The sequence below is a fragment of the Anopheles cruzii genome, chromosome 2 (assembly GCF_943734635.1).
Source record: "Anopheles cruzii chromosome 2, idAnoCruzAS_RS32_06, whole genome shotgun sequence".
In the NCBI taxonomy this organism is placed as follows: Eukaryota; Metazoa; Arthropoda; class Insecta; order Diptera; family Culicidae; genus Anopheles; species Anopheles cruzii.
In genome coordinates this window covers 34,500,338-34,521,608 of record NC_069144.1, presented here as the reverse complement: position 1 = coordinate 34,521,608, position 21,271 = coordinate 34,500,338, and the positions used below count along the sequence as shown (strand labels likewise).

Sequence of the window (21,271 nt, the reverse complement as noted above, 5' to 3'; positions counted from 1 at the left end):
GCTCGATCCGCTGGCTCCAGGGATCTTGGGCTCGACTTGAGCCACTTTCAGCTTGTTGACACCCGGCCCCCGGCCCGGCCCGGCTGGCTGGCGGAATGTTAGCCTCGTGAGTCACTGCTGAAGATTAGAAATTTCTTGCGTGACATCATACCGCGCCACACTTGGTTATTAATTGACGACCGCTCGTCGGCCGTCCTGTGTTCCGTTGGCGACACCAAAGCATGTTGTCCTGGGCGCCAGATGTGGTGATTAATATTAATCATCCGTAAAATTATCACTCAAATTATATGAAATTATTCACGAAGCAGCTGCTCGTCGTCGTAAAGTTTACGGCCACATGCAGAGCGGTTTCAAGTTTCGCCGGAAAAACCTCCTGCCCGGGGTTTTCAATGTTTCCTACACGGCCAATTTGTCCTGGCCTGGAACACTTCACTGCCGGGATGTGTCCTTCACTCAATTTATCTACTTTTAGGTCCGTTGTTTAAACAGTACGTCCGGACATTTGAAGCATTCGGAACGGGGCGATGATCCATTTTCAACTATTTCGGTAATACTCGTAGCTTCAACGTTAAACAACTCCGTGGTCCGTTATGTTTTTGGTTTATCAATTCTTTTGCTGTCGTTCTTATTCGGTTAACCTGCAATAATCGACGATAGTGAATTGTGATAATTTATTAACATATAAGGCTGTCTAAAAAGTTATGGACATTATTCACGATAGATGCCTTTAGTGTTCGATATCTCGTGAAATATCGATCGTACAGTGGCAAATTTAGACTCGTTTTAAAGCTTATACTTTACACTTAAAAAAATGCTTCCATTGTTTTTCGTTTGTTCCAATCGTTTGTGAGTTACAGGGTGTTAACAATGGAAGTCAACGCAGAGAAAATTCGGTATATTTTACAGTTTTTGTCCGATAAAGGTGAAAATTCAAGCTAGGCCGCTGAAATTTTGCATGGTGTTCATGGTGCCGATGCTCTAACAGCTAGCTGGGTCAAATTTTGGTTTCATTGACCCGTTTCAGTTATTTTTTATGTTAAAGATGCACCACGACCAGCAAACACGTCATCGAAAGTGTCGATAAAATCACAGAAATAATCAAAGTAGATCGGCATTTTAGTATTCAGAGCATCGGCCGGGGCCATTTCTTAAAAGAATTGGTACTGGGGATGAGGAATGGAATACATACGACAATACTGTGTAAAAATAATCGTGGTCTAAGGGTGGTGAAGCAGATTAACCGGTGGCCAAACCAGAAATAATGGCCAGTAAGGTTCTACTGGGTTTATGGTGGGACTTGAAGGGAATGATTTATCATGAGTTACTTCCGTGTAGCTAAAGACTAAATTCAGATCTCTACTGTCAATTACTGCATCGCTCGAAGCTAGCAATTGACCAGAAACGACCAGAATCGGCCAACGGAAGAGTGTTTGTGTTCCACGTCTTGCACGTCTTTAGTGACTCGTCAGAAAGTCCGGGAGCGTGGTTGGGAAGTTGTAATGCATCCAGCGTATAGTCCGGACCTTGCACCAAGCAATTCACACCTTTTTGGCGCATTACAAAATTTCCTGAGTGATGAAAACCTGAGTTCAAAAAAGGATTGCGAAAAGAAATTGCTCGAGTTTTTAACCAATAACGACTAAGTCTTCTACAAGAAAGGCGTTATGAAGGCATTTTTGAAAAGACAACAAATTTTCCAACAAAACGGTACATATTTGACGCAAATCGGACAATTGAAAGTATCTTAAATAATGTTTTGAAGTTCACCTAAAATACGTCCATGACTTTTTGGACAGCCTGATATTATATTCTGTAACCAGGGTATACCGGGTATTACACTCGAAAATAAGGCTGTGTGTTGGTAACAATGCCTTGATCAGGCAAATGATTTTAGGTCGAAAAAAAAGAAATAATTTTGCTACTTATCTTTGCAGAGATTAGACCATGTCGACTTTTCTGTCTAAAGACGACGTTTTGCGGGGCTTATTGATTTTTTGCTACCTGATGAAAAAACTACCATAGAATCGCATCAAATGCTTGTCGAAGTTTTCGGTGATCATGCTTTTGGAAGATCGCAGTGCTTTGAAGGGTTTAAAAAACTTAAACATATTGTTGTAAATATTGGTACCTATCCATCGGTGACAAACAAACGATCAGTTATAAGCAATAAACGATAAGTTTGATAAGCGCTCGGGTCACCGATCGGCCGTGACCGAGTGTCAGGCGAGAGTGAGTGGGCAGCGCTAGAGGAGAGAAAGAGAGAAGAGCGGCAGAAACCGCCACGGAGGATGACGATTAGGGAAAACGAGATGAGATCGAATTAGCCCGCAGAGAGAAGTAGACTAATTTTTTATCCGCGCGTCGTAAAATCGAACCACGATTAGATTCGTTACTAAGTGCGAATGAAAAAGTACTTGTGCGGTGATCTCCACCATTAATTAAGTGCGAATACACTAAAATCCCAACACATATTATTCAACTTAAACTTAAACAAACATCAAAACTTAAACATAGCTATTTTGACTTCTAAAACAAAGAGTCTCGGAAGAGTCCAAAAAAAGGTCTTACTATTGGGACAGAAAGGTGTGGTGTATCAAAAGCTCCTAAAACCGGGTGAAACCGTTAATACAGATCGCTACTGACAACCAATGATCAATTTGAATCATGCACTGCTCGAAAAAAGACCACAACGGGCCAGATGACACGGTAAGGTAACTTTGCTCCATGACAATGAACCTAGACACAAAGCAAAACTGGTTCAGGATACTATCAAAGCACTTGGCTGGGAGCTGTTAGTCCACCGACTGTATTCACCAGACTTGGCCCCTTCTGATTAATATTCATTTTCTTCGATGGGACACGTACTGGCTGAGCAGACTTCCTACACGGAAGTCAAAATTGGATTACTAATTGGTTTGCCTTCGAAAGATGAAAAATTCTTTCGGCGTGGCATCCATGAATTAGTAGAGAGATAGGAGAAATGTTTACCTAACGATGGCACAAACTTTGAACCAAATAGAATGTTTCATTTCAATGTAATAAACGTTTGATTTCTTTGGAAAAAGTCTCTTGATCGGTTTTTTGACCTGATAGTGGCCTGGTAGTCCTGCACGAGCGTGCAGCATTTGGTTTGGTCTGGAACTTATTAGTTTTGTTCGATAATTTTCTAGGAAATGCTTTGGACATTTATCAAAGCTTGTTACATAAGTACATTGTAAACTATTACGGCTGGCGATCTACGTAAGTGGAAGTTTATTGAGTTCGCTATGTGCTGAATCTGTATCGTGTAAAGACACCAGAAAACATATCCTGCCCTATGATTGTCATCACCAATTCGTTAGAATGGCGACGGGAATTGTAAATATGCCAGCAAAAAGGGTCAATCATGAAAAGCCTGCCTTATTGTGTTCGGACTTGAAGGCCGGTGCTTAATACCACATATCTTATTCGAATCCTTGATAAATCTCGCAAGGCTTAGCTACGTCGAAAAGGACCCCACTGGTGTTTAGTGCTTCAGACACGGCCCTGGCATACGGCACGGTAAGCTCTTCGTAGGTCCATCAGCCCACGTCCTTGAGATTGTTGATATGCTGAAATCTATGACTCAATCGCTGGCCCCGATCCACTGGGGCGCTACTGGCTTTTCGAAGAACACTTGAAACTCTGGGGAGGCACCGTAGTAGCACTTATCGACATATACTTTGTTTTATGAACCCCTAGAAGTCGACCGGCCGACCACACTAGACTAGGGCGAGTTCAGACCGGGCTTCCGTTGTCCCGTAGGTGCCTGTCGATGACTTTGTGTCTTCTGTTCTATTTGCAGCGGTTCCCCAGCGGGGAAGCCGAAAGCTCCTCCGCATGAGTCCGCACCAAACATTCATTATGGGCCACCAGGCCACTGAACAAATACGAAGGTCTACGGGGTCGCAACAGCATCTTTGCCGTTTAAAGGCCATGCGGCCCGTTTTTGCCGCCACCGAAGGACTTCGAGTGGCCAGACAGGACACGGCGTGGTTTGCATACGGCTTGCTTGCTCGGTGGCCCCTTGGAAAAGAAATCCCTCCACCGGCATCGGCTATGCTGTGTTGTGCCGAAGTTGTTTGCCGAAGTGGCGTCGATGGGGCGGAAAAACAATCCTTTTTCTCCGGTTCCGGAAACGGACGGGTGCTTCCGTGTACGAGCCCCTCTCTCGCTGGCTCTCTGGGCTGGCCGCACTAATTGAAGCAGTTGCAGTTGCTCGAGTATATTGTTTGCCAGCTCATATGCTCCGAAAACTCGCACTGCCGTGTGTTAATAGAAAAGATGGGTGATTGAACTATCGATGTGGAATGGAATTTCCACCCCCGGGCGAAGAGCGTGCAGGTGCAAAAACATGATGAAATAGAAAGATGAAGCATTTCCCCCAGTAAAGGGTTTTTGTTTCCATCAGGTTGGAACTTTCTTTTCTGTCGACTTTGCACAAACGTTTCGACCTCAATAAGTTTCATGCTTCATTCGATCGTTCGCATGGCGGGCGGTTGGATTATAAAAGCACACAAAATGCAGCGAGCAACTTCTCGAAGAAATAGAGCTACATTTTTCTGCGCGCAAGTTTTTTCGCCCACCAGGATCAGGAGCAGCACGAGCAGAGTCAGGACTGTGTGCTGTGCCAAAGTGCCTGGAGGAGCGGAACAGCGCATTAGCGTTTGTGCCACGGTTGTTGCGGCAGCACACAAGAGTATTCTGCATCCACTATCTCACACACTGCGCTGTCGCTCTGCTTCGCTTTGTCAAACATTTTCATTTGGGGATTATATTATTTTTCTCGTGCTGTTTCCGAGCTCCAGTTGCGCTGCACTCACCGGCATGTGGAATCCCTCCCTCCCGGTGTGGCAGAGGGATAAAGAGGGACGAGGCCTATGTGGTGAACCACAAAAGAATACGACTCCAGGCGAAGGTGTTCACCACACGGCAGGTTGGCCTGTATGTCACCAACAGCAGCTGCAGCAGCAGCAGGTCACCTCAGGAGCAATACCAAAAACCGCAACGTTCAGAATCGCACGATGCAACTGAGGCAACCGTACGCAAGAAAATGAAATATCTGAGATACCTCTCAGGAGAAGGTGACCTAGAGGATTGCGGAAATGGGACCACATAAAGCGGGGCCAGGGTCGGGCATCATATATTAATCGAAGATATGCCCCCGGTTCTGTTGCGAGCGGTTTGTGCTGCTGATTGGGTCGCTTCGGAACCCGAAAGGTCGGTCGGTCTTGGTGGGCGAAACACCTTCCACAACATAGACAAAACCTCATTACTACAGCACGAAACGAAGCTTTTGTCTCTGCCGCGCTTCCGTTTTCAAATGTCGTTCATTGAGAATTTCATCCAGTGCCTATAACTGATCCGTGGCTCTCGGTTCGGTTGCTTTCAGCAAAGGTCACTTGTTCGAGAAAATGTTCTTCAGTTGCCGAAGGGTCTAAGCTGAAGTTGAAGCGTAGAATTAGGGCACTGAAAAGTTGTTTGTTGTGTCTTTGTACCGCCCACATTAAACATTATCTATCCAGGAGTCAAAACATTATCTATCCAGCAGTCCCAGGATCATGAATACTTGAAAGGTTATGCCCTTGTTTTATTTTATTTTAAAACTGCCCTTGACTTTTTATAGTTGCTTCAATAACTAATTTAAACACCAGCAGACCGATAAAAGAAAATTGATAAATTGATAAAAAATTAAAGGAAAAAATCTCGATTGCTGCTAGAGTTACACGACGTTATGATTCGACGTGAACTGCTGCTACGGTTTAACGTGCCAGCCCTGACAATGGCCCATTTCCAAATATTTCGCATCGTGGTTCCGCGAAATTTGTTCTCTCTGTCCAGTGTAAGAAATCATTGAAACCTTGAATCATTTCTATGAAAATAGCAGGACATCGAGCAATAAAAATGGCCATTGAATCTAATACAATTACAAGGCTTTTCGAAGTGTAAACGTGGTCACGGTTATTAATATTAAACACGGTTTTAGATCACGGGACGGAACAAGGAACAACAACTTTCAAATACTTCTTGTTAAATAAATCGTTTTTGTAAAAGTTATCAGCTGCTTAGAGCGTAGCGTTTCGTAAACAATAATTACGTTACGCGTGATGATGGTCATTTTTTCAAGTGTCTAAAAAGTGAACCGGAAATCTAAAGACTTGATCAAACTAGAAATTAAAGGCTAAAAAGAGATGCATGTATTTAATAATATAGATCGAATGAAACAAACTTACTAAACTGGCCTAATCGAACTGAGTCTAGCAACGAACCTAATTACTCTTATTTACTGTCATCAGACCATCCTCAACCGATTTCTACCTGAACACACTGATTAATGTTGTAGTATATTCCGATGCTCAGCAGCCCCATGGATCATTTCCAGTTATTCTTCAAGTTCGTAGCATACGTAGACGTTTTGTTTCGACTTCTAGCGGACACGATTTCGACAAGTTACTTCAACTCATTTGTGTTAAAGAACGGTCAATCGATCATTTCTGAACCACGGTCAAACGAAACCAACAAACCTACGGTAAATCAACCAAAATCAGTGTTAGTCAGTGTTAGTTGAAGCAGCTTTCAAATAATGTTTCGTAAATCTTACCAAGGCCGACACGTTCGGTGCAGCATATGGCGACCGGAGGACCCAGAAAGACGGTGATTTTCCATCTTTCACAGTATTATTAAAGCCCGTGTCAGCGGTGGAAATTAGCACAATGTTAAACGGCATAAAAAGCACCCATGCATCATGTGGACGACTCTCGTACTCCCGACGTCGACGATCTCGACATGCGCCTAAACGGGTTTGCCCGGAGCATCCGGAGCTCGGCAGCAACTTGTGCCGTCTGTCGCACTCGGGCCCGCACCGGAAGTGGTGCAACAACCGGCAGTACTTCCTGGCAAGAGAGCAGCCTTTTTTGTGCATCGTTTTTCATCGGCCGCGCCCGGGGCGCCACGGATTTGGCATTCCCGGGCCACGGTTGGCACTCGTCGTCGTCAACTGGATTACATGTTGACGTCAGTCGTCCGTCGTTGACGGAACACCGCTTCCCTCGGGCACCCGGAAAGCGGGCAAACTTCATTTCCCTGGGCGGGGCTGGGCGCTCGGGACCTGCGCGCTGCAATGCGGAGCGCCTGCACTCCTCGAGGTACGTGCAGCGAGCGTGAAAAGTCGAAAGGAACCCGAGAGGCCGCGATAAAGCTTTATGTGTGAATTCAAAACGGAACGATTTCGCGGCGCTCCAACCAACGCGGTGGAGCTGTTGCCGAGTCCGTGCCTTGACACCCGACTCGTGTGCTTAAGATTAAGCAAGAAGAGACGCCGCGAAAATAAGAAACCCTATGGCCTGGCTGCGTCACTGTAGGGAATAGCCGGTGAAAGACGGAGATATAAAGTTGCTTCTCTCGCTCCGGAGCGTTGGATGGAACGGAAGTGACGCGAGTGACCGACGGGGTGGCAACACGAAGCATAATTCACGCCACACCAGCCCGCGCACCGTTGAAGGACTGTGCAGGAGATGTTCCCCGCCGGACCTCCTTCATTGCAGCAGCACATTTTTCACTCAAACTTGGCGTAATGTATGCGAGCCCTGCTGCTGCTGCTGTGTGTGCGTTCGTGTGAGTGTGAGTCTCTGAAATGGACATCCCCGAAGTGCACCACATTTCTCATTTGCGTTTGGCTCAGCCCGACAAAACAGACCGGCCCCGGCTAGGCGGCGGACGACCCTTCATCATCGTCATGCAATGTTTTGGAATGTTTAGAGGGCTCTGCAGATATGAAATGGAGTCCCGTGGAGCGGGGTCGCCACCGCCACGAAGGGCCCAGAACCTTTTATCCCCGCAGCGAGCGAGCTGACCCTCTTCTGCAGGTTGCAGAGTGTCAGAGGCATCAAACAGCATCATCGCGCCGCGCCGCAAACTCCGCCGCGACTCCAGGCTCCAGATGAAGATGAAATGAAAACACCGGCGAAGAACAAATGCAAACATTAACCACCGGGAGCGGGAGGACACGGCGGTGGCCTGGATGCGGTTGCAGACAGGACCACCGTGCCCAAGTCGGGCCTCCGTTGCTACGGAGGACGATATTGCACCCTTCTGTCCCAACATAACTGGCATTAGTAGCATTAGCAGGAGGGCTCTTTTTCTTCATTTTTCAGCCTCTGTTCCGCATTCATCTTGGTCGTGATCTTGGCGCGCGCGGTGAATGACAGCGGCACTCGAAATAAAACGCTATAGTGCTCCTCAAGACAAACGCCTATCTCGGGTACGAGAGAAGTTGGCGCGATGGCAGGGCAGGTTACTGATGTGACTTCAGGAGTCCGTGACGGTGGCGTGGTGTCGGGTTTGCGCCGGCGACATGTGCCAGACGGCACTCCTGGGGGGACCGCGCTGAGGACCTTCTGGCCTTTTCGTGCAGACCAGGCACGCGCCGTTCTGGATGAATTGAGATTAACACTTAGCCGTAACAATATACAGCCGGAGCCGGAGTCGTCCTGGCGTCGTCGGCCAACGGCGCACCCCATCGGGCGAACAGAAGGCTCCAAAAACATAATCCACCATATTAATTGAAATCCTCTAAATGAGCCCTACTCGTCTCATTGCGACACTGCGTCAGAGACATCAGCGAGCAGCGAGACGCCCGGCTCAATTTGCTGCACCGCTGCTGCTGTGTGCTTCGGAGTCCTTCAGGAAGCAACTACTAGCGTGTTCAATAAGTTTTGTGCCTGGATACCAGAGGGCGCTGCTACGAACCTGATTTTTTTGTGATATTGGTACACTCTTCATATGAACGTATGTCAAGTTTCATTTCAATCAGTTACTTACTTTTTTTTTACAAGCCTTTTAGTATCGACATGTCACAGAATATTTTTACAGCTGTTATGACGTCATTATTTGATGAAAAACCCTTACCGCGCACGATTTTTTTTTGGTTCGAAAACAGATGGAAGTCGTTAGGAGCCAAATCTAGTCAATACGGTAGATACTCCAACAATTCGGACTTTAATCAATGGATTTTTGCCGTTTTCAAAATGCTCTTGGGATGTGCATTGTTCTGATGAAAGAGGATGTTTTTCTTCTGCAGACCGGGTCTTTTTTCACAAATTTTCTCTTTCAATTGGTCTAAAACGTTACAACAACAATCGAAACTTATTATTTTACTAGTTTGAAAGTAATCCGTTAACAAAATTCCATTCGCATCCCACAAAACTGATGCTAACATCTTTTCAGGCAATTTCTGGACGAAGTCGTTTCGGAACTGAAGAAAAAGGTTCACACCACTCCTTAACCTTTTGTTTTGATTCAGGATCATGGTGATAGACCCAAGTCTTATCCCTAGTGATAATTAAATGCACAAGATCCACTTTATCCAATCGAAAACGCTTTAAATGTTGTCAACAAAGATGCATTCGAATGCGTTTGTAGCGAATGCGGCACCCATTTTGCAAACAGCTTTCAGGAACCCAAAACTTCAGTCAAAATATTGGTTATACTGCTCAATGAGTTGGCTAGGGATGGTACTTAATTTCTATCAGCGATTGGACGATTTTCGAAAACGATATCCTGTATTGTTTTACTATTTCCGATGTTGTGTCTGTTTTTTGACGTTTTTGACATGGATCGTCTTAAAGGCTACTATGACCGCATTTAAACTCAGAAACCCCTCTTTTAACCACCTAATTAAAGGTAAAGAGTCCTTATACACTTACAACATTCGTTCATTATTTTCCTTTGCTTTTAAACATTTTAAAAATAAAAATTAAATCACTGCACGATACTTGATTTTTTCCATTGTAAAAACTACTGTGACACGTCGATACTAAATGGCTTGTAAAAAAAAAGAAAGTGACCGATTGAAATGAAACTTTACATACGTTCATTTGAAGAGTGTACCAATCCAACAAAAAAAATTAGACTCCTACCAGCGCCCTCTGGTATCGAGGCGCAAAACTTATTGAACACGCTAGTAATTTCGTTTCGATGGAAACACACACAACCACCAACAAACACCCTGGGAGAGAGATTCCGTCCAAAATTCCGTTAGTTGTTTGGTGTTTAATGGTTTGCTAAGCAAAGAACTTATCTTGTGCTGCAAAAAAAGGTTCCGCCAGACAGAGGCGGAAGTTCCGAACGGCCCGCGGACACTTCATAAACGCGGATTTGCGTGTCGTGAACTCCACCAGGAAGCACCACCGGTTGCTGCAAGGGTGGGCCCAACGGAAGATGCACCTCACGTAGCGGCCGCGCGCCCGTTATACGGAGCATAATGTCGGCGCGCCCGCAAATGGCTATCATTTTCCAATATTTATTGTAGTTTTATGTTAAGCATATCAGGCGAATGATTTATGTACCCGATTGTGGCCCCGGATATGGTGAGCGGCGAGGTTTCTTTTTATTTCCCCGGAAGCTTGGCGGAGCTTACGAGGATTTGGCCCAGCCAACCAGCCAGCAGGCTGGTTGGAGAAAAGCCGCGAAAATCCCGCCCGCCGCGACCGATTGGCGTTCCGAACCGACCGCGGGACCGCACATAATGAAAACACGTTTTCGTACTTTGTGACAGATCATCAGCCGCTGATAAAGTCAAATTTCTACAAATTGTGATGGCCTCAGAGCGGCGTGTGTGTAGCGCCGCGCTGATGTATGGGCTTTGGGTGCGATCGCTGGTCCACCATCGCCGGGGGAGAGTTCGGGAGTCGCAGGCGAGTGGTCTGATGCCATAACTTTTATTGCTTGAAGTGCGATAAGACGAGTCATTTCGCATGTCGCTCTTAATACCCGCGCGATCCTGCCAAAGGGGGCCCGGCTGTAGGCCTCAGCACGTCGGCTTACGGAGAACTTTATGCAAATTCGGAACAAGTCTCATCTCGTACGGTTCATAACTCATATTCCGTCGGGGAGCGCCGCGGCCACGATGGGGTGGCGCAGAGCCCTATCGCCCACACACACACACGACCACATACACTCATACGTACAAGAAAAAACCACAAAATCCTTCCGTAGAAGGCGAAAGGATTGTGGGCACCGGGGTAGTCGAGAGGTCGAGGGTAGTCGGGGCCACAATAAATCATCATAAAATTGATACATCCGCCTGTAGGTGGATGACTATAAGATGGGGGGATAAGCCAAGCTTTCAAGCTGACAGCAAGCAACATGTTGAACACGATTTCCACTAGTTTTGTGGTGGTTTGGCCGAGGGCAGAAGAAGTTCCGGATTTACTGGAAGAAGGACGATGCCTTTTTTCCTCAAATGCGACGAAAGCCGGCGTACAAATGGATGTGAACTAAAACTAAACGTACACGTGTAAGGATCCTTTAGGGAACAGTTTTCCCGATTTTTAATTCTTTAAGTAGCGCGAATTAGGCCCAACATTTGGTCCAAATAAGTTACTAGGTTGTTCATTATATTCGGAGCCTCGATAACAAGGAGCGCTGCTACGAGCCTAATTTTTGTTTTGTTTTTTTGTACACTCTTTAAATGAACGTATGTGAAGTTTCATTTCAATCGGTCTCTTAATTTTTTTTTTACAAGCCATTTAGTATCTACATGTCACAGCATTTTTAACAATGGAAAAAATCAAGTGTCACGCAGTGATTCAAATTTTATTTTTGAAAGGTTTAGAAGCAAAGGAAAAATATGAACGAATATTGAAAGTGTATAAGGACTCTTTACCTTTAATTAGGTGATTAAAAGAGGCGGTTATGAGTTTAGACGTGGTCGTAGTAGCCTTTAAGACCAGCCATGTCAAAAACGTCAAAAAACAGACACAACATCTGAAATCGTAGAAAAAATCCAGAATATCGTTTTCGAAAATCGTCCAATCACTGATAGAAATTAAGTACAAGACCTAGCCAACTCTTTTAGCAGTATAACCAATATTTTGACTGGAGTTTTGGGTTCCTGAAAGCTGTTTGCAAAATGGCTGCCGCATTCGCTAAAAAGCCATTCGAATGCATCTTTCTTGACAACATTTAAAGCGTTTTCGATAGGATAAAGTGGATTTTGTGCATTGAACCAACACTAGGGATGAGACTTAGGTCTGTCACCATGATCCTGAATCAAAACAACAAGTTAAAGAGTGGAATGAACCTTTTTCTTCAGTTCCGAAACGAGTTCGTCCAGAAATTGACTAAAAAGATGTTAGCATCAGTTTTGTGGGATGTGAATGGAATTTTGCTAGCAAATTACTTGGAAATTGATGGAACAATAAATTTTGATTACTTTTGTAACATTTTAGAGCAACTGAACGCGAAAATTCGTGAAAAAAGACCCGCTTTGCAGAAGAAAAACAACCTCTTTTATCAGGGCAACGCACCCTGTCAGAAGAGCATTTCGAAAATGGCAAAAATCCATGAATTAAAGTTCGATTTGTTGGAGTATTCACCGTATTCACCAGATTTGGCCCCTAGTGACTTCCATCTGTTTTCAGACCAAAAAAAAATCGTGTGCGGAAAGTGTTTTTCATCAAATGATGACGTCATAACAGCTGTAAACAAATACTGTGACATGTCGATACTAAATGGCTTATGAAAAAAAAACTAAGAGTCGGATTGAAATGAAACTTTACATACGTTCATTTGAAGAGTGTACCAATCCAACAAAAAAAAATTAGACTCCTAGCTGCGCTCCTTGTTATCGAGGCTCCGAATATAATGAACAACCTAGTAGTTCTGATGGCTTTTACTGTTCGACCCAAGACCCAATCGAACGTTGTGCTGTTTTGTTTCGAAAACATTCAGTGATCCCTGGCCCATGGCCATTATGGCCAAGCAATGCAAACCGTTGTTCGATCCTTGTGGAAAAACTACTGTGGAAACTTGTGGAACTACTACTGAAAAGCAACGATTTCAATCGTAACTTGAATTTGATTTTAAAAGCATATTGTACCTCAACACAACTAAATGATAATTACTACAACTAAATGCTAATAATTTTACGTACGATGTCTGTTTAAAAAGTAATAATAATTTTGTATTTACACGGGTTAAGTATACTCGAGTTTCTATTTATTTTCTGGTTATGTTGCTACTCATGCCACTCACTTATGCTGACAAGTTTGGCCATTTCAAAATGCTATCGGAGGGCCGAGAAATTGTGGACGACGAAGAGCCAAGTTCGGTGGAATGAAAAGGTTTTGCTTACAGTTTACTTCGATTTGAGGGGTGTTGATCATTAGTTTCTGCCAAAGGATAAATCGGTCAATAAGGAATGTTACCTTACCAATAAAGAATATTACCAAGTTATACCCAATTCGCGCGAAGCAATCCGTCACAAACGTCCGGATTTGTGGAAAAACAGAAATTGGCGTTTGCGCACCTGCTGTCGCAAACTGTTGTTACTACGCGAATTCTTGGCCAAAACAACACGTTAATGACGATAAAGCCACCGTATTTCTCAGATCTGGCCTTCTGTGATTTTTTCTTGTTCCGGAAACGGGAGGAGCCCATCTAAAGGCCCGTTTACACGTAACGATATATCTGAACGATGCCTTGTATGAGACCAATCGTAACGATATATCGTAACGTGTAGACAGGAAAATAGCACCAATTTGCTTGTATACGACCATAGTATCAGATCAAAAAAATTGAATGCGCCGAGCATCAATTTCGGTCTGTTGGATCCAATCTCCATACATGTGTGCGTGTGCTGACGGTGGATATACATGTGTGCCTGTGTTGATGGTGGTTTGGCATGTTGTTTTGAATGTTTTTAAAGCAAAAGTTTAACGTGAGAATAATGGCTTCGCTTTAAAAGCCATTTCCTCGACCACTGGGACTGATAAGTACTCTTGGCACGTTCTATTTTTTATTTTTAACCGAAACGCACAATGCCAAGAGAAACCAATACAGTGTTACTTCCATGGCTGTCATTGCAAATCGCAACGATACATCGTGGCGTGTAGACGCTCCACCTTGGCTACGATATATCGTTACGATTAATCTGATACAAGGCATCGTTCAGATATATCGTAGCGTGTAAACGGGCCTTAAGAACGACGCTACGCTATGATTTAAGAGTTAAATCGAAGGCATCGAAGGAGGCGCTGATCATGATCACATAAAATGATTGCTTCGAGGATTGGAAAAAACGCAAACAAAAATGTTGGTAGTAGGCATGGGATGTTTTTTGAACGTCTCAAAAATCAGCTAATGAATATGCTGTAACGTTGCAAGCAACTGCCGAACTAAAACATTATCAATACAAAAAGCCCGTTTCTGGTTTTATTGCACAATATTCCCATGTGACTCGCTCAATATCAAATATGAATCACACTTTCTCTTTCCTATGTAATTTTGTAATTACATAGTTGTAGTTCATTAATAAAAAAAGAGTGATTTCTAATGTCATTTGATTTACTAAATTTAGCATTGTAGTGTTAGTCGTATACAATTACCTTTATCGCAATGCGTAGCTGATACTTTTGCTGAACGACCCTCCTACTATTGTAGAACCTTTTTTTATCAAACCTGACTAGAACCGTATAAAAAGCTAGTGCTGCGTTATAAACTGCGGGATTTTTTACTGGACTCGCCCAACCATCGAGATACCGCCGACAGCGCAGGTGTATCTGTTTTTGCGTCCTTTTCCCAATAGCCGTATCGACATGCTCCTGCCAAGAGAACCGACAATATTGAGCAGCTTTATCGTAGGGTACGCCGTTTCTTGGTACACTCAGGTTGTTCACATCTCAATCTTGCTCCCAGCTGGTTCGGGTCCGGGCACAGGAGCACTAATCCCCGGCCGTCGGAGCGGTCGCCAGACCTTACCAGACAAACATTTTTAATCCCTGGCCTTGGGGCCCTTCGTACCACGGAAGGACACTCTTCTGCAAGGCCGCAGTGGTGGTGGTGTGGTTGTGTGGCCGTGTTGCCCGTGTAGTGGGAAAAATATTTAACAATGTCGGAGGCGTGAAGGGCCATTGACAGGTACTTTCCTGGCGGTGGCGGCGGTGGCGTTGAGCTTGGGAAATTACGCGACGAAAACGTGCTTTGCGTGCGAAGAAACAGGCAAAAGGAGGAGTGCTGGGCGTGGTTTGGGTGCCGAGGATGGCGTAATCAGGAATATAATAATATCAAAAGTTCACATCTTTGATGTAGCCCGATACACACACACGCACAAAGCGCAGCTTGTGGCAGCTTCCCTGTCCCAAATACCCACCGCATACTTGGGGTGCCGGGTCCGGGGCCCCTTTGGCGGTGCAGTTTCGGGCGGACGGATTTCGTCTTCGCTCCAGATGGCCACCGGTGCGGTCGGATAGTTGTAAAACTCGACCGACTCGACCGCCCCGAAGTCCCCAAGGGCCCACGTGTGCAGGGTATGCTGGAGGGGGGCATGATTAAACCCAAGCACCGTCGTCCACCCGCATCGTGCAAGTTCCTTCGACCGGGGCCGCCTCGAGACAAACCGCATCCTGATGTGGTAATATTTTCTGCTTCCCGGCAGGACCAGGCCCCTCGCTCCCCAACTCTGGCTGTCACGGACCGAAACTTTCCCCATTACCGGGGCCATTTCGGGAGCATTCTTCGACCCGGTGAGACGCACGGTGTGGGGCGCCACGGGCCTTAAACCCGTCCCCCGGGCCCCGGTGGAGCTGTCGGTGTACCACACCGGTCTGCCAGATAAATCTCTGGCCTGTGTTGTGTTGCTCTGTTGACCTTGGTCCGGGTGGGGTGTCCTGTGACACACGGTGACATGCAACAGTCTCCACGGAAACATGACAAAAATTCCCCAACTGGCCCCAAACCAGGCGGAGTGGCGGAGCGAGAAGCGGAGCGGCAAGGATTACGTGTCGATGAATGCGAATGACGCCCCACGCTGTACGCGGTGTCCTTGTGCCGGTGTGTGGTTGCGTGCCGGAAGTGTTTGATGTCCACTTTGGCAGCTGTGGAGGGCAAGGATTACAGCAAATTATGCAACACATTCCTTAAGATGGTGGCCCGGCGTATGCTATTTGAATGCGGTCACGGGCCGTGTCACCGGGTTCCAGCAAAGCAAATCACGGCCAACGGTGAGCCGTGGGGCGGCCAAAGCTGATGAGAATTTTTGCCAACAGCCAATCTCCCTGTCTGGCCAACTGGAATGCGCTTCCGTTTAGCAATCCTAAGGAATGCACAATCCTCCGAAAAGGACAACGATTGCGTAGATTGCGAAACTGCGATTCCCCTCACGGAGCGGCTTCTCCATCTCTACCTTGGCCGCCTTTGAAACGCCGGCCGACGCTAACGAAGATGACATCTTAATAATGCTGTCGAGAGGACGTAAACATCGGAGATGCTCCCCAAGTACCTGTCGGCTGGCCGAAGCGTAATAGAACGAAGAATATGGACCGGACCGGATTCCGGAAAATTATACCCTTCGCTCAACAAACGGTCTCCGGTCGGTCGGTCCCGCAGTCGGTTTGTAGTGGGCAGAAACGAGATGAACCAGAAAAAATAATCAGACCAAGCCCAAGGCCGGCCTGAACTTGTCGTTCCGCTCGACTGACACCGTTGATCGCAAAACGTGTGACAGTTGAAAGGCAGGCAGCAAGAGCGATCATACCCGAAAGGGGCGAAAGCAAGGCCGCCACGGATGGAAAGTAGATGCTCAGCACACAACCAGGGAGGGCATCCAAATCAACCATCCAATCCATGCGCCCGGGCGTCATGTAGCAACAACCTCTCCGTCAGCTTCAGCGCTTGCTGTGATGTTTGCTCTGATGCTCCTCCGATGCTCTTTCTGCGCCCGACTAAAAAGGAAACTAAAATGGCGGGCGAAGAAGGGCGAGCTAGTGTGGCCCCGTTGGAGCGGGGCCCAAGCGCTTGGGAAGGCAAAACAACACACACGGAGTTGGCGAAAAAATAGCGCAGCCAGAGTATTATTTGTGCAAGACAGATAACCTTCTTCAATTTGCTGCTCGAAGCAGCACTTGCTGGCCGCGCTCGCCAGAGCGCTGGGGTGCGGTGTAAAGCGGTGCGTGAAAAGGGACACTCGCCTTTCAGCAGAAAATCGATTCTGAAGTGCCCAGCCCCGTCCGCCAGGAGGTCCTGTGACTTCGCTGTTCGCTATTTGCCTAAAAGCCGGCACAACCGCAAGATGCGCGCACCGAAAATTGAGCTGCGTTGCTGAGTGTTTGGTCGACTTTCTTTTTCCGCTCGCTTCCCCGGCAATCGATGTACTGTGAGCGCTGATGTTGACGGTTTTATGCTCGATCCCTTTCGGTTGAAATGTTTATTCGGCACGCAAAAGGACGAAAGGAAAGGAGGCTTCGGTGCCGTATGCACGGAGATTGCTCACAGGGGGTTATGGCGCATGTGCCTCGGTCATTCCGTGCTCTCTTCGAATCGGGTTAGATTCGGAATACGATTTTTGTTTTCAATCTATTCCTCGCTTTTGCCGCCGGCAGGCAGGGGCAGGTCGGGGGGGGGGGGGGTTCTGCGAAGGACCGCGGCCACCGCCGCCAGGTCACAAATATGCTGTTGTAACCACCGACCGTTTTGCACTTGTTGATGCAGAGCTACCGAAGTGGCGTACCAATAATAGGGAAACATTCATCGCTCAAGCGTTACTCAGGCTCTCGGGAGCAAAGCCTTCCGCCGCACTTGCGTCGTAACTGGGCACGAAAAGCCAGGAAAACAAACAAATGCTTCCCGGGCAGGGATTGTTAATTTGAAAAGGCGCAACAAGTATTCCGTTATAAGTATGGTCCCCGTTCCCATGAGAATTAAATAAAAAGCAAGTATTCCGCTGTCCAAAGTCTTTTAAATTGAATACGGATGATTTTGTTTTGTTTGCATTATGCTCTTTTTCGTATGCGCTCCACGGGCCATTGTCAAATGCCAACCCAATCTAGGTTTGGACAGGTTTATTTTCATTGTTGAGCTAATCATATTCTGCTTGTGACTGAATGCTGAAAATAACGTGAAGATTCGCAAGAGAACGCGAATTGTGCTGTTTATGTAGGCTACAGTTATAGGAAGTTATATGGAGGCAAAGCCAAGCTCATCAGAACCTACAGCGATTCAGTATTTCTATTAAACATAGCTCCTTAACCTTTATCATTATGACTCAAGATATTTAGCGTTAGTCTGGCTTAAATTAGCTATCAATATTAGCGTGAATTAAGAAACTTGAGCAGTCTTCGGAGGCTTCGGTGGTGAAAAACCATCACTACATGGCGACCGTGACGTTTCCAGTCGACGTCCGAAGCATAATGGAAAAATAATCGGAACTGAATAATCGGAACCGATTTAAGACCAAGTATTATATACCAAGTATAAAGTTATTTATTTTCAAAAAAGAAGTTTAAAAAACCACATGAAAAATTAAGTTTTTAAAGAATTTTTATTTCATAAAGTTTGTACTTTACCATCATGCGTGAAACACGATATCGTTCAGATGGCCGCCTCGGAATCTATGGCAACAGTCGATTCTGATAGCATATTTTTCAATGACTTTTTGCTCATATCGGGGTGTTAGCTAGGCCATATTTTAGCGAATCTTCAATATCTTCTTCAGCGAATCTTCTACGTCCATATCTTCAATTACATTCCAAAAAAATTGTTATCATCAGGCTATATTGCTCGGAATTAACGGTAGTGATCGTCCCTTCGTGTTTTTCGAAAAAATTGGGTCTTAAACGCCACCAGCCCATAATGCGCACCATACAGTCACGTTTTCTGGACATAACGGGCTGTTGTTACGTAGCCGCCAAGTCAAGTGAAAAATGTGCCTCTTCGCTGAAGAAAAATATACTGGAAAAGTTAGCGTTTTCAAATCCGCACATTTGTAGTAAGTTTTTTTTATAATTTTAACACGTGTGTTTGTTGTTAAATTATTCATTTTCTAAAATGACAGACTTTCAACTAAAAGTTTGCCACTTGAGTTGACAGATATATTCAAAAACTGAAAAATGCCAGACCTGTAATTTCGAAACTTCGAAATGGATAACTCTGTATATTTCAGAAGGCCGCTTGTCCTAGACTGTTAATTTCTTTACCTAGTGGCTGAGGCATTTTCTGGCAGGCAGTTCAAGAATTTGGTAATCATTGAGTATAGAATCTCAAAATGTAAACAATTGTGTTCATTTGTGTGTAAGAGCTTATTACGATGGAGTTTACATTCAACAAGGATCTCTATGTTAATCCTTGTATATCATACACTTCTCGCGAAAGTAAAGATGTGAAAAATAATAAGTAACTAAATTAGTCCTAGGTAGTGTTATTGAAACGAGATGTGAACTATTTCGCTCACATCTCGTGCCGAGAACCCTCTTAGCCGCGACCTCGACCTGTCGAGCAGCTTGTACGCCTCGCCAGACTCCCGAGGGCTGGTCATGTCATGAGAACGGCGGACGACCAATCTAACCGTAAAGTACTCAGATGACCTCCAGAATAACAAAGGCGACTTGGTAGGCCTCATGTGAGATGGTGCGGACTGGTGATGTAAGGGTACAACAAGTTGGCCCGTGAGTTTCATCAATAATATTTTATTACAATTCAATTATCTTTCTACTGCTTAGATGAGAGTTTCGTGTTTTCGACGTTAACCTATTGAAATGGTTCAGTATCCGGTATTAATCGTCTTCCACGCTTTCGATGGCCTAAGGGCTTGCTGAACTGGCACCGCACTTATGCGCTTATGATTTTCCCCTTTATTTTGTATAAAAAGTTGTGCCTTCCTTACCGTCTCATCAGGAATCCATCATGGGACGGCGGCTGATGTAATATCGGTTTCGCCCAAGAAAGTTAACTCCATTAGCTCTCCGCGGCGGCCGGGAATGGAAAGAATTTCATTACGGGACAGTCTTTCGCAAAACCTTTCAGCAAAGAATTTTTGCCCCCGTTTACTCGCAACCGGCGGCGGTCGGTCGGTGCGCCTTTCCTCGAGGAAAATGGTCTTCTGTCACTATCAATCACAGTGTGGGCCCCGGGAGCATCCTGGGGCGGAATCCCGGTTTTGGTGACCGGTCCGAGGCCCTGCTTCTGCAGTGGGCCCAATCAGCTAGCCATCGAGAGCCATCGGTGATACCATATTCTTTATTTAAAGAGCACCCTCAGCGCGCACCGTGGGACACGGGCCCTGTGACGGGCGCTTGCGCTTGGGAGCGGGTCAAAAAAGTAAACTTGTAACTTAATTAAGGGCAGCTACTTAAGACCGCTCGCCGCGAACGGTCCTTTTTACCATGCCGTCCTTTTGATCAAACCTTTCAGCGCAAACGAGGGCCAGACGAGATCAGACACTTCCCACCGCTCCAGCCGGGTGCTGGGTTGCGGTTACTGTGGCCCGAAACGCCAAACAGGGAACGTTTGCATAGCCAAAGCAAACGGGCACGGTCGCCATGCTGTGGCGTTAGTTGCGCCTCGACCTCCGACGCTCGGTGCTCATCACATTACATGTGGCCGGGAAGTGGCCGTTGTTTCGATTTCGTGGAAGCGTGTAATGGCGGAAGGCCCCCAGCCCAGGCCCATGTTGACATCACGTTCCCGTAGAACCACTGACAAATAGTGCACGGGAACGGGTCTCCTGCCGAGGCCAAGTTTTTGCGCCAAGAGTCCGCGATCGAAAATCCCTGCTTGGAGCGTTCGTCAAGAGCACGGCTTGAGTGGGAATATACATATGAGTACACACGAACACACGCTCGCATAACTCCCGGGGCTTCGAGTTACCGCCGGGCTTCGAGGGCTCGTTCCAATATCGAGTTCCGCCCCGAAGGCATCTCGGGCGAACGAACGAAAAGCTCTTCACCAGCAATCCTCAGGACGAGCCCATCCGAGAGATCCATCACGGGCCGCTGGTGGGACTGTTTGCGTCATCTCCTACGTACTAAATATACACGGGACGGGGTACGCCTCGGTGAGCATGGTTCCGATTTCCGACCGGGCCAGAGTCGGCGCGTCTTGAGACCCGCTGATGGTCCGTTGCTAGCGCAAACTTCAACTCGACGTTTGGCGCTCGAGTTTCCACTAGACCCCTGGACATTCGACCTATATGCGATTTTTCCTCACGACGCGAAATACCCGGAAAAACCAGCAAGAGAGTGTGAGCGAGAGAGAGAGAGAGAAAGAGACTGAGAGAGAGAGAGAGAGAGACTGAGAGAGAGAGAGAGAGTGTGAGGGTCGGTGTTGATTTTATGTTGACATTCTCTGTTCCCAGAGCACTCCCGCCAATGCAATAATCTGTCCGTTTTTCATGGTACCCATGGTCCGGAGAGGGCGTTAAAGGTCAGGGCGTTAGGAGGGGCGCTTCCTTTCCTTTCCACCATTTGCTTAATCTCGGCGG

General features: G+C 46.2%; 1 protein-coding gene across 1 annotated transcript in view; it reads left to right on the top strand.

Annotated features, from left to right (window-relative positions):
- Positions 1–21,271, top strand: part of LOC128278931 (glutamate receptor 1) — a 77,850-nt gene that overhangs the window by 29,052 nt on the left and 27,527 nt on the right. The gene's annotated exons all lie outside the window — the stretch shown is intronic.